Below are 12,301 nucleotides of genomic sequence, written 5' to 3'. Positions count from 1 at the left end.
AGTTTTCTCTTCAATGGAAGAGATGTATACTTGTTTTCCATCCAGCAAGCTGAAAATAGATGTTGATAATAACTTGGTCTTTGATGTCTTTAGGACCAGGCCACACCTGACTCTCCATCCTATTGTGCATACCCCAGGCTCTTCCTCCCTAGACCTTTATCTTGAACATTGATTCAGTCAATAGGTCCCATCCTTATGAAAGATATCACATGTACTTTGACTTCTGCCCTTTCTGCAGGGCCAGGCCACTCCTGACTCCCCCAAACTTCTGTGCTTATCTCAGTTATTCTCCCTATACTCATCTTGAGCATTGTTTCTTAATCAATAGAACCCACATTCATAGAAGAAGACATACATACATACATACGGGCTATGTATTTTCTTTAAAGTATGTCTTAAAGCTTTGGTTTACACACATGATTGAGTTATTATCAGCATGAATCATGTTTCCCAAATTGTACTGTGCTAAAATTTGGTAAAAATAAACTTCCCAGTGTCAGAGTCTAGAAGTTTAAACCAACACTGGCTACTGAGTCATGTTGAACCAGATTTCTTTCTTGCCTCACATAGACTGACACTTTGCTGGCCCTGGTCTTTTCAGAGATTCCCCTGTCCCCAGACACACAGCTTGTGGATGTGTCTATGTGCCTATGTGTGTGTAAGCTCACTGTATCCAGAAACCAATAAATAATTTGCCTGAAGCCATTTAGTCTTCTTTTCCCAAAAAGTGTATTTACAAATTCATGAGTACAATATGTCACATGGTGCCTCCTGTTTAGAAAACCAGCAGGTGTTATCATCTGGATCAGTAGACCTGCTCTGAACACTCAGGCTATGTGGAAATGATTATAAGCGATTAGAGAACTGTAGAAATCATTGTATTTTCTGTAAATGCTACTGGACATTTTTCTTATTTGTTTGATTCATCTTCTTTCCTTTGTTTTTTTGGTTTTTTTTTTTTGTTTGTTTGTTTGTTTTGTGTGTGTGTTAAACCTAGAAATGCAGTAAACAGAAATTTCTTTAAAATTTGCTAAATTATATGAAACCCTAAAAGCAAACTCAAAACCCAGAATTTTTCTTATGTCTGTATAATATTATACATGTTTCAGTCCCAGGACTTGTGATAAACTCTCTAGGCCTGACCATAATGTCTACTCTTTCGTTTATTTTTCAAAATATATCAATCATATATACATTAGGTTTTTAAAAGTCTCAAAAGAGAGAAAGTGATTAGCAATTCTGAGGGTATTTCCCATATTAAACTGATTATTTAGCACAAAGAATTCTAAAATAGTAAAATACTTTTTAAAGAGGTTGATTTTATTTATAAAATTTTAATACCTTAAAAAGAATATAATATTCCTATATGTGAAGACTAGATATTGACAATTATTGTCCTTACTTTTACATTATTGTTCATGCTGAAGCTTAGAAACAAAAGTTTCATTGCTGCTTTTGTAGAAATTAGGTTCTTCCTTGTAAATTTAAGTGAGCTAGGAATTCTTGCTTGATGCTTCAGAAAACTGATCCTGACAGTATGCCCCAGTTTCCTGAACCAGGTAGCTATGGACTGTCAAGAAACTAACATGCTTATTTTCTATTTCCCAGCACTCTGTGTCCTAATAGTGCTTAGGACAAGTGGCAGGAATGTCACAATATCCTCCTAATTTTATTTTATCTTAGTGTTAAGAAGAAAGTAAACTCCTCGTCTTATCTATTCCAAAATGGGGAAAGAAAAATATCGATCCAGAGAGCTACATATCTCAAGAAAAGATAAGGAGTCCTATTGTGTCCTCCAAGCAAAGATTATTTTTTAACCTGACATATTTCTAACATTCACAATTCTTGTCTTCCCCCATAGGCATTTGACTTCGCAAGTCTACCCCTAAGCATTAACTCTGGAGAGCAGTGAGAATGAGGCTATAAATATTCTCAAAAGTTCATCATTATATATCTTACCTGAGGGAAGCAGGTGATAAAAGATTTTATTAGGGGAGATAAGGGCACTTCTTGCTGTTTCATGCTTAATATATATTTTTACTGTTTTTCATGAAAATGAATAAAAATCCATTAGTTTGTGAATCCCACAAAGTATGATACTTTAAAACATTTTTTTCAAAACATGCAGAACTTTAACTAAAAGTTTTGCTGTTTTTTTCTGTGCATCTGCTAATATATATGGTTTCTATCAGTGATTAAAAATAGAGTTATATTGCAGATCCATTTCTACACTACTTAAAAAACTTCATTACAACTCTGACAGTCGTACACTTTCATAATAAAAGGTAAAGTAACAATAAAGTATATTGAAGATAATAACATTTCAAGAAAACAATAATTTAATTCTGTATTGCAATATAATCTCATAAAATGTATAAAAAATTAGAAAGCATTAAAACCATAATCAGGACAATAGAAAAATGTTAATTTATGTGTGATTCCACATTACCTTTACCTCACAGCTTTCTCAACTATAGTCTTTTCAAAAGGTTCATAGCATTTGGGTAGTTTAGCATCCTCCACAATTAATTAAGCAATTTTTGGTTTAATAAGCAGTATAAAATTACATAGTATGTGTGTATATTTGTTTGTGAGATTCTGAAAAATATTAATTTTCCTAAAATTAAAACTACAAAGAATAGTACTCCAACTTAATAAGAATCACAAAATTATACAAATATGTTTAAAAATCTAAACTATTTCTATTTTCTACATTTTTCCATAACTAGCAATTTTCCCCTGTGCTTTGTCATGTATTGTTCTCATCACCAAATTACAAGGACAAAAAAGAAAAGACTAAAAATCCCACTCTTGTGATTTTTGTATACATGTGGGGTAAGAAAACAAAAAAGAATAGCATTTGGTCTAAAAATATCTTATACAAGGGTTCTTACATTAGAATATAAATTAATAACTGAAAATTCAATTTTAAGTTTAACTTTATGCTTTGAGCTATGGATGTCATATTATTAAAAAGAAGATCATATTAGAACACAAATGAAAGTTAAAGTTTAGTTGTAGATATTAATAAGGTGGTTTAAATATAGTAATTGTGATAATTACAAAGAAATACTCAGTGTATAAATGGCATAAAAATTCCTCAAACACTTTAAATACCACATTCTTATGACATATTTAAAGTCTTAGAGTCTGTATTTCACCCTTAAAAAATTCTAGGATTTGATGTGTATGTTTGGTTATTTGAAAGCACCTATAGGGTTCAAAGGTGTAAGAAGGATTAAGAATAACTTAGCCTCCTCTAGCAATGATCTCTGTATTGCTTGCCGAATGCGTAGAAAACAAGTCAATTGCTAATATTTGTATATTTGTGTACACACACACAAACATATACATACACACAAACACACACGCATGTGAGCACAGATATATGTAACAAAAATACCCCCCAAAAGACTATCGATTTGAGAGTAGTTGGTTGTCATAGGAGGGTTTGAGAGACTACCTAGGAAGATCTGAGAGGATGAATGGGACAGGAGAGAGTGTTATAATTATATTTCAATTAAAAATATAATTAAAATAATTTTAAGGACCACTTAGGATCAGGAAATTAATAATACCTGCAAACCTCAGGAAAAGGACATAACATTTAACAAGGACAGTAAGCTCAGAGAATTACAAGAATCTTAAGTACCATACATAGGACTATAAAGCTATGGCAGGAGACGGGAATTCTTCAGTGGAGCTGCCTGAAGCCTGGACAAGAAGCTCCAGGAAATCAGCCTCTGTAATTCATTATCATGGTCGTTAAGGTGACGTAGAATCATTTAAATAGATTTTTAAGGGTCTTGAAATGGTACAGCCTAGGTTCCTTAAAATGGTTCAGTTTAGAGATTTTGGAATGGTGCATGGTCCTGGGTATTGAAACGATACAGTATAGGGGTCTTGATCAGATTTGTTCTCTCTGCCAAGTAAAGAACTAAATGCAGATAAAATCTTTTTTCTTTCTTTCTTTTTTTGGTTTTTCGAGACAGGGTTTCTCTGTGTGGCCTTAACTGTCCTGGACTCGCTTGTAGACCATGCTGGCCTTGAACTCACAGTGATCTGCCTGCCTCTGCCTCCTGAGTGCTGGGATTAAAGGCGTGTGCCACCACCGCCCAGCTTGCCAGATAAAATCTTAAGCACAGGTAGCATCAGAGAAATCCCATGCACCTCATACTGAATCTATAGGCATTTACTGTAGGTGAGGAAACAACATTTAGTGGGCACATACAGTAAAAGACTCTCTATGAAGCCGACTCAGAAAGCCAAAACTCCAGTCTCTTCTACAGACCAGGTCATATTACAGTCTCTGAGGAGCTTTCCTCCTCTACTGTAGGGATAGTCAGTTTGAAGGTACATAAGATACCTGATTGGCCTGAACTGCAGTAAGACAAAGCTTCATCCAGTCTTGCACTCTTGAGCATGTCTGTCAGCCAGGGGCCTGCAAGTGGAAGATAAAAGGTGCAGGGTTTTTTTGTGTGTCAAATCAGAAGTTTGACAAAAGAAGTTGCTCACCTTGGAGATTCTCCACTTTCATTAACTAGCCATGATCCCCTGTTGTGTGCCTACCAAGGAGTCTGCTGAACGCCTAGTCTCTCACTACCTCTCAATTGGAGTCATACTTGTTTCTTTAAATAATCTATCATCCATGCTCCTATAAGTAACTACAAAAACCTCATTGATTCACCAAGTTAAACGGGTAGAAAAATGTATTTGACCTGTTGTTAATGCTTTCTCTGGGGTGAACACATGTTCCTATAGGTCTCCTCAGGAATAGTCACATAGTGATGAAATGGACATGGTAGAAGGCAAAGTCATACTGTAATGGATACTGTACAATCCAAGGATGAATATAGCAAAGCACTATTATAAGAAACAAGCCCCTAGACAAAAAAAATCATTATTTTGAAGCTATTAATAAAGTGTTGGTGTTAGCTTGTATAGACGAATATATGTTCTGACTCAAGAAAACGTGATATTTCGAAACTAGAAGTTTCAAAGTTTCCTCAGTTTAGTAGGAAAGTATAGGAAACATTTTCAGAAGGGATATTAATGAAATTGTGGTATTTTATAAGGCAGTTTATTGAGTCATTCTAAATATATATTAGGATATTTTTAAACAGATGCTGTATAAAGAATGAAGTAAAATAAATTTTAAAAGAAAAAATAGTTTATATTTGATTTAGTTACAAATCAGGTGGTATAAAGACTACTTTATTGAAGGTGATTTATTATCAAAACAAAGATATATCATTACCAGAGGAGATTAAAAAGAATCTCTATCTCTCACATAATACTTCTGAAAAGGAATTAGTGGCCTAATACTTCTAATATTAAATTCTAATATCAATATTCTATAACTAAATATTAGAAATTTGGGGGGTAGTGTAGGTTTCTGTTTGCTCTTTGGGTCTACAAATGCTTATTCTCATCAGGAAGTGGTCATAAGTCATTTTTGGTCTTATACAGAGAAAAAACTAGGTGCAACTCAGGGACATCTCTCTTTTCCTTTGTCTTTCACCTGTAGGTAAGGAGATAGGAGCTGAAAAGAAAGAAAAGGAGACATAGGAACACAGAGGTGAGGATAGAACAAAAGCTACCTGATTGAACCTACTCCTTCATTCAAGGCCTTAATTCTTACTCATAATGAAGGTTATGTCTAAGACATTGGTATAGAATATAGTATATTGAAACAAAACATGGCCATGTCAAATACTTGTCAGATTCTAGCAAAAGAATATATAGCCTAAGTCTAACAGATAGATATGACCTTATCGATATATGAGGTAAAATAGTTAAATAAGGTCTTCAAAAGCATCAGAGGCACACAGAATATGGCATTTAAAGATGGTTTATAATCCTAAAGTTTCTTTGTCAATAAGACAAGTTAACTCCTGAAAACACCCAGCCGACCTCAAAGAAGATGAAGAGCATCAAAAAACATCCTTTTTGAGATGGCTTCAAATGTGGAAAACAAGCCACTGGGCAAAATGTCCTCATTCCTGCCACAAACAGAATTCCGCCTAAAAGTGGGCAGCCTAGATGCAGGCAGACTTAAAGGCCGTACTCTGCCAAGACAGGGTAAGCAAGTCCTAAGTAGTCCCTGCCTCATGAGTAAGTCTGGCAGAGATATAGGGCCAGAAGGCCAAAGATAAGGCTCCAACATTATAGAGAGTATTGGGTGACTAGTCACTCAGGCAGTAAACTGTCTCAGTCAATTTGTTCATTTTGGAAGCTGCTAACCTGCACTGCTGGTTCACTCAGGAATTTAAGTTTTAATTCTTCTCAAGTCTCTGAGGGGCATTGAAAGCCAGATAGTATAGTTTTAAAATCAAATTTAGTTTGTTAGAGGATAAGATCTTTTTAGATCAAGGTAAAGGAGTTAAGTTACTAGGGTTGAGATAGGATAGATATTGAACTTCTATCAGATATTTAGACCCAATGAGACAGGAAAGATGTTTATTTCAAGCTTGACAAATACAAATAGCCAAACCACTATCAATGTGACATTTATAGAACTCATGATTGTCATATGGTTTTCCTTTCTATATATAGTTTGTTTTATACATGTGTAATGAAAATAAATGTATTTGAAAAAAAATTATATTCTGACGTTCTAAAATGCACTATGTGTTGGCAATGTCATGTGGAATCTTAGAATGATTCCTGGATTGAAGATGTGCATATGATTTAGAGCAAGAATGCACCTGGAAGAAAGTCAGAGGAATGTAGGGGAAGAGTCATAACTTCACAGCATATTTGTGGAGTATATAAAATTACTAATAACTCTATATGATCTAGGAATAAAATGAAAATAGCTACATGTCAAAGAAGTACTGTTAGCTACAATTCATAGAAGTGGCAAGAAATGAATACTAGCATTTTAGTAAGGCATAATCAGGTGATGAAAGGGAAATAAAAATGAAAATTTTTAGTGAATAAATTTAAAGTGTAGAAAATTATAGCAATTATAAATGAACTTGTGAAAATTTCTGGGGAAGTATCATGGAAAGATTGGAATAGTTTGAGTGACCAAATTATTGGGAATAACAGTTTACACAGTTACTGGGTAACATTTTTTGTGAAGAAACAGCTATTTAAACAGTCAGGAGAACAAGAGCAAAGAAGTCACTCTACCTTGGTGATTTAATCGGGTCCACAGGAACCTGAGTGAGGGGCTATTTATAGAGTCTGGATGACTTCTGTGCAGCTGCATTTTTTTGTCAGCATTGATCTAGCACTGGGATGACTTATAAATCCTGTATCCCCAGAGCTCCCTGGATGCAGCCTGCTCCACAAAACATGCTCTTCTTGCTGGCAATTGCTTACTGCTTATGGGATCTTGGGGATAGACCTTAGTTCTTGCAACTTTCTTGCCTCCTGTTGTCTTATAAGATACTTGAAGTTTTTCTGGGTTTGTTGTTGTTGTTGTTGTTGTTGTTGTTGTTGTTTTGTTGTTGTTGTTTTTGTTTTTTTGGTTCTTTACATTTCCTTGGTTAACTGTTTCTTAAGAGCCTATCTACAGCTTCAAGGATACAATGTTTCAATTTGGAAGAAATAATTATAAAACAAGGCAAATCTAGATATGTTATACGTCTATTAATGCTAGATTATGATTCTTTCATTCATTGTACTTGTTTATAGAATCTTCAATGTTTTGAGTATAGTGTATGTGTGTACGTATGTATTCATGTGTGTGCTTGCATATATCTCCAGTTTGTAGTAGTTCGACTCAACTTGCGACATCATGCACAAAAGGGACAGAGCATAAACTGACTTTCTGGTTAGGAAAATTTTCAATTAAGAAATGCAATATCATAGACTCTTTTGGTCTCTTTTCATTCTGTGCTTCCTTTATTTCAATGTGTTCATGTTGAATTCCAATTGAGCTGCATAAGTATATTTAAAATAATTATTATCAACAGAAAAGTGATAGAGTTATAGCTAAAATATGAATTCTTAAACAAGTATTAATATTTTTATTATCTAGGCAGAATTCTGCCAAGTAGGAGCTATGGGACCATCAGCAACCTGACTAATTAATACATATGTGCAAAATAGTGAATAATGATGCTAAAACTTAAAAAAGAAGCAAATTCTATCATCTTTCTTATGTAGGATTTTAATTTGCATACTTAGAATTCACCAAAATTTTTATTCTTTCAAAAATATTCTGCCAGGAATTTAACAATAAATATGTTGCTCTTTCTTAATGTCTATTTAAATTTAGTAAATATTTAGCTTATTATAAATTCAGTATGAAATAATAACTGGTCTTTGTAAAATAAGTTATGATTTTTATCAGCAAATTATACAATGGCTGTCCAACTACTAGGATAATAGTCAAATACTACAATAAACAATTTGTCAAAATAACTAGACATGATAATACCTCAGTTGTCTAAAATGTAGCTACCATACTACAATGCAATCACATAGTGGCGTTGTTTTTATTGTGTCGTTAGTCTAGTGATATTTTAGAACACACACATATAAAACTGATTAATAAAATGAAAACCACTTATGAAATTAGTTTTATTTAGCTCCACAAGTTATTTTAAAAGTATATAGGAAAGAATAAATAAGGAATAAGCTATAAGTGCCCCAATGTTTTGTTGCTCACTTACACGTCCAGTAACTTGGTACTGGGTTTTTCTAGGAGGGTATCTCTTAGGTATACCTTTTCCAGTTCGGTGTGGTAATCAACTTCTTTTTTGTCTCAAAAAAAAAAAAAAGTGAATATTACACCCATCTACTCAATAATAACCAATGACTATTCCAGTATGTCATTTGACATATATTCTTCTTATAGTAATAAAAATAATGAGTAAATTGAATTCTCCTCACTAAATATAAGGATTTTTCAGATAGAAACTAAAACACTAAAATTATTCATCTTCTTGTATCTCTCTGCCTCTGCCCCCTTCCATCTCTCACTAGGTTTTAATTACTTGGAATACTATTGCAGAGTAAATTACATCATAGTCCTGATGGAAAAGGAAAACAAGAATATATACACTGAACTCAAATGGAATAAATCTGTTCAGACTTGAAATTTAATTCTTAATGTGGAAACTTCAGACTTAATGCCTTTTCAAAAGTTCAGTTCAAGAAAAGGTTATTTCAAAACTACAGTTAGACATAGAAAACTTGTTACTTACTGTTCTCCCAGCCTCACATATACAAATATGGTCGTACAACCACCGTGTGGTCATAGCTTCTCTCTAGGGATGGCAAAGTGAACCTCTAGCTCATTACTAGTCCTCAGAGTTTCTAGCCTTCCAGCAGGATGATATTCTGGTGAATCCCCAAGTATGAAAAACCTTTGCAAACATTTGTCAGTGGTTAATAAATTATGCTGGTTAATATAACACCTAATAAAATATTTATTTTAAACATCAGGAGGCTTGGATGCAGCTAAGACTTTAGATAAAAGAAATCTATGGGTCAGTAGCTTGATATATTTTCTTTAATCAAAAAGAATAATGAATTGGGTCTCACGCAGTGGGACTCAGGTAGAAAACCTGCAGTGAGGGAGTATCCTAAATCATCTAGACATCCTTGCTATTAACCTAATTACCATACAATCTAATGTTAATGATAAATACAGGTTAAGTGAGATCAAACTAAAGTGTGAGCAATTATGCCAAGAACTTAATAGAAGGCACAGAATTTTATCAATTAATTTCAATTCAATTTGACTTTCTGTTAAACTCTTAAATGGAAATAGATTAAACCTCTAACAAATAGATAAAAATTTGAAAAAGTCCAAATTAAGAAAAGAATGCGACATTTCCCTATGCTCGATTGCTGCAATTGGTATCTTCAATTATGGTTTGAGTTGTGAGCCATAAAACATTTCAGTGACACATGGCAGAGAAGTGAGAAGATTGAGGACATTACTTACACAGTAGTGTAACACCCATCTAATTATATCTAAGTTTCACTATAGTGAAAATCTTCGTTTGATTTTACAGAAAAACCTATCAAAACCCAACTTTGACATCAATTGGGAAAAACTGAGGTGGGACGTGAATCCTGTGACTGGCTGACTAGTGATCCTGTAAACTTTGTCTGAGGGCAACCTTCCAAGCCAGAACTGATAGTTACCGGCAATAGATTCCACTGATGGTGGCAAGCTCGGGCTAATGCTGATGGCTCCTAGAGGGAACTAGAGCTACTGGGGGCTTCCACTGATGGTGGCAAGCTGGGGCTAGGGCTGAGGGCTCCTAGCGGGGGATTCCACTGATGGCAACAATTGAGGCTAAGGCTGATGACTCCTAGCGGGGGCTTCCACTGATGGAACATCTCCCAAGATCCAAAACCATTTATTTATATGATTTTTCTCACATCATTAGGTCCATAACAAGTGCATCAGTACTACTTCTTAACACAATGCACTTATTTTCAAGTCATTATCACAGTGTTTTCCACCAACAAACAGAACCAAGAACAGTTGAGAAAACAAGAAAAAGCTTTATGGGTGACTCATAGTGATAAACCTAATAAAAACACCAAACCATCAAGCAAGAAATTGTGTGTTTGATCTGCAATGGTTTCTCTTTCACTAATAATTCAATTTATTAGATTTTCCTTACAGCAGAATTTATTTATAACACTTGAGACATTGAAAACCAACAATCCAGCCAGGAATGGTAGTGCATGCCTTTATCCCTGCACTGGGGAAGCGAAGGCAGGTGCATCTTTGTGAGTTCAAGGCCAGCCTGGTCTACAAAGTGAGCTCAGGACAGCAAAGGCTACACAGAGAAACAGTATTGAAAAATCAAAGAAGAAGAAGAAGAAGAAGAAGAAGAAGAAGAAGAAGAAGAAGAAGAAGAAGAAGAAGAAGAAGAAAAAGAAGAAAAAGAAAAAGAAGAAGAAGAGGAAGAAGAAGAAGAAGGAGGAGGAGGAGGAAAATAAGGAAGAAAAAACCCTCAACTATGCTAAAGATGTAATAGCCTTCACCTGAACTCTATGAAGGTCCTTTAGGGAAAGCATTTTCTCTAGCCTAATTGGAGGCCTAGTATCAAACCTCTCAAACGTAAACATTCAATTAGGTTTTTGGTTGGTTTCTTGGGCTAGAGAGGGTTATTTTTAATAGGAGTTGGTTACAAGTTGTTATTGGTCTTAATTAGAGAGAAAACAAGGTTAGACTCAGTGATGTCTCTCTTTTCCCTTATCTTACATTCATAAGTTTAGAGATAGGGGTTAAAAAGAAAGAAGGGAAATATAGAAATATATAGGGAAGATATAACAAAAAAGTAGATTAGTGAATCTACTCAACTTAATGCCTCAATTGTCACTCACAAGGTTACTTTTAAGTCACTAGTATAAATTTGTGTATATAGATGCAAAATAAGTTAATTCTACATAGAGTAGTATAGAAATGTAAGTTTATTCTTTACATATATTATATATGTATATATATATATACATATATATTTGTATTCTAATATGAGATATTGTATCATATAACTCAATAATAATACAACGTTTACTTTCAATGCTTTGAAAGTGTTATTGCAGGCTGTTTAGGATAAGTAAGTTATACACGTTAGTTGTTAGTTGATCAAATCATTGTCATGTCAATTACTAGATTACTTTTATAACAAGAATATACATTTTAGGTGGGGAAGATATATACAATTCTATACAAAGGTAAGGGAGGTTAGTTAGATAAGGTCTTCAGAAACCTCATAGACATGCAGAATATGGTATTTAAAAATGTTTTTATTATTTTAAAGATTCACTGACAATGAGACATGTTAACTCCTAGCAACACTCAGCCTACCTCAAAGAAGATGATGAGCATCGAGGAGCCTCCTGATGGAGATAGCTTCAAATGTGGCAAGGAAGCCACTGGGCAAAATGTCCTCTCTTCTAACACAGACAAAATTCTGTGGACTGCCAAACTCTGCCAAGACAGGATAAGCAAGTCCTCAATGGTTCCTGCCTCACAAATACGTCTGTCAGGTATATTGGGCCAGAAGGCTGAAGATGATGCTCCAGCGTTATAGAGTTTTGTATGACTATTCAGGTAGCAAAGTGTCTCTGTCATCATCTTATTTGGAAAGCTTCTAATCTGCACTCCCAACATACTCAGGTAATCAAGTTTATTCCTTCTTAAGTCTCTGATGGAGTTAAAGACCAGGTAGCTTAGTTTTACAGTGAAGCTTAGTTGTTTAGGTGTTAAGCTTTTTTAGGTCTAGATGGATGTTTTAAGTTGATAATGATAAGATGTGATGGAGACTGATTTACATTCAGAATTTTAGATGTACCAAGATAGGAAAGATGTTTTCTT

The sequence above is a fragment of the Acomys russatus genome, chromosome 15 (genome assembly GCF_903995435.1).
Source record: "Acomys russatus chromosome 15, mAcoRus1.1, whole genome shotgun sequence".
Taxonomy (NCBI): domain Eukaryota; kingdom Metazoa; phylum Chordata; class Mammalia; order Rodentia; family Muridae; genus Acomys; species Acomys russatus.
This window is presented reverse-complemented; position numbering follows the sequence as displayed.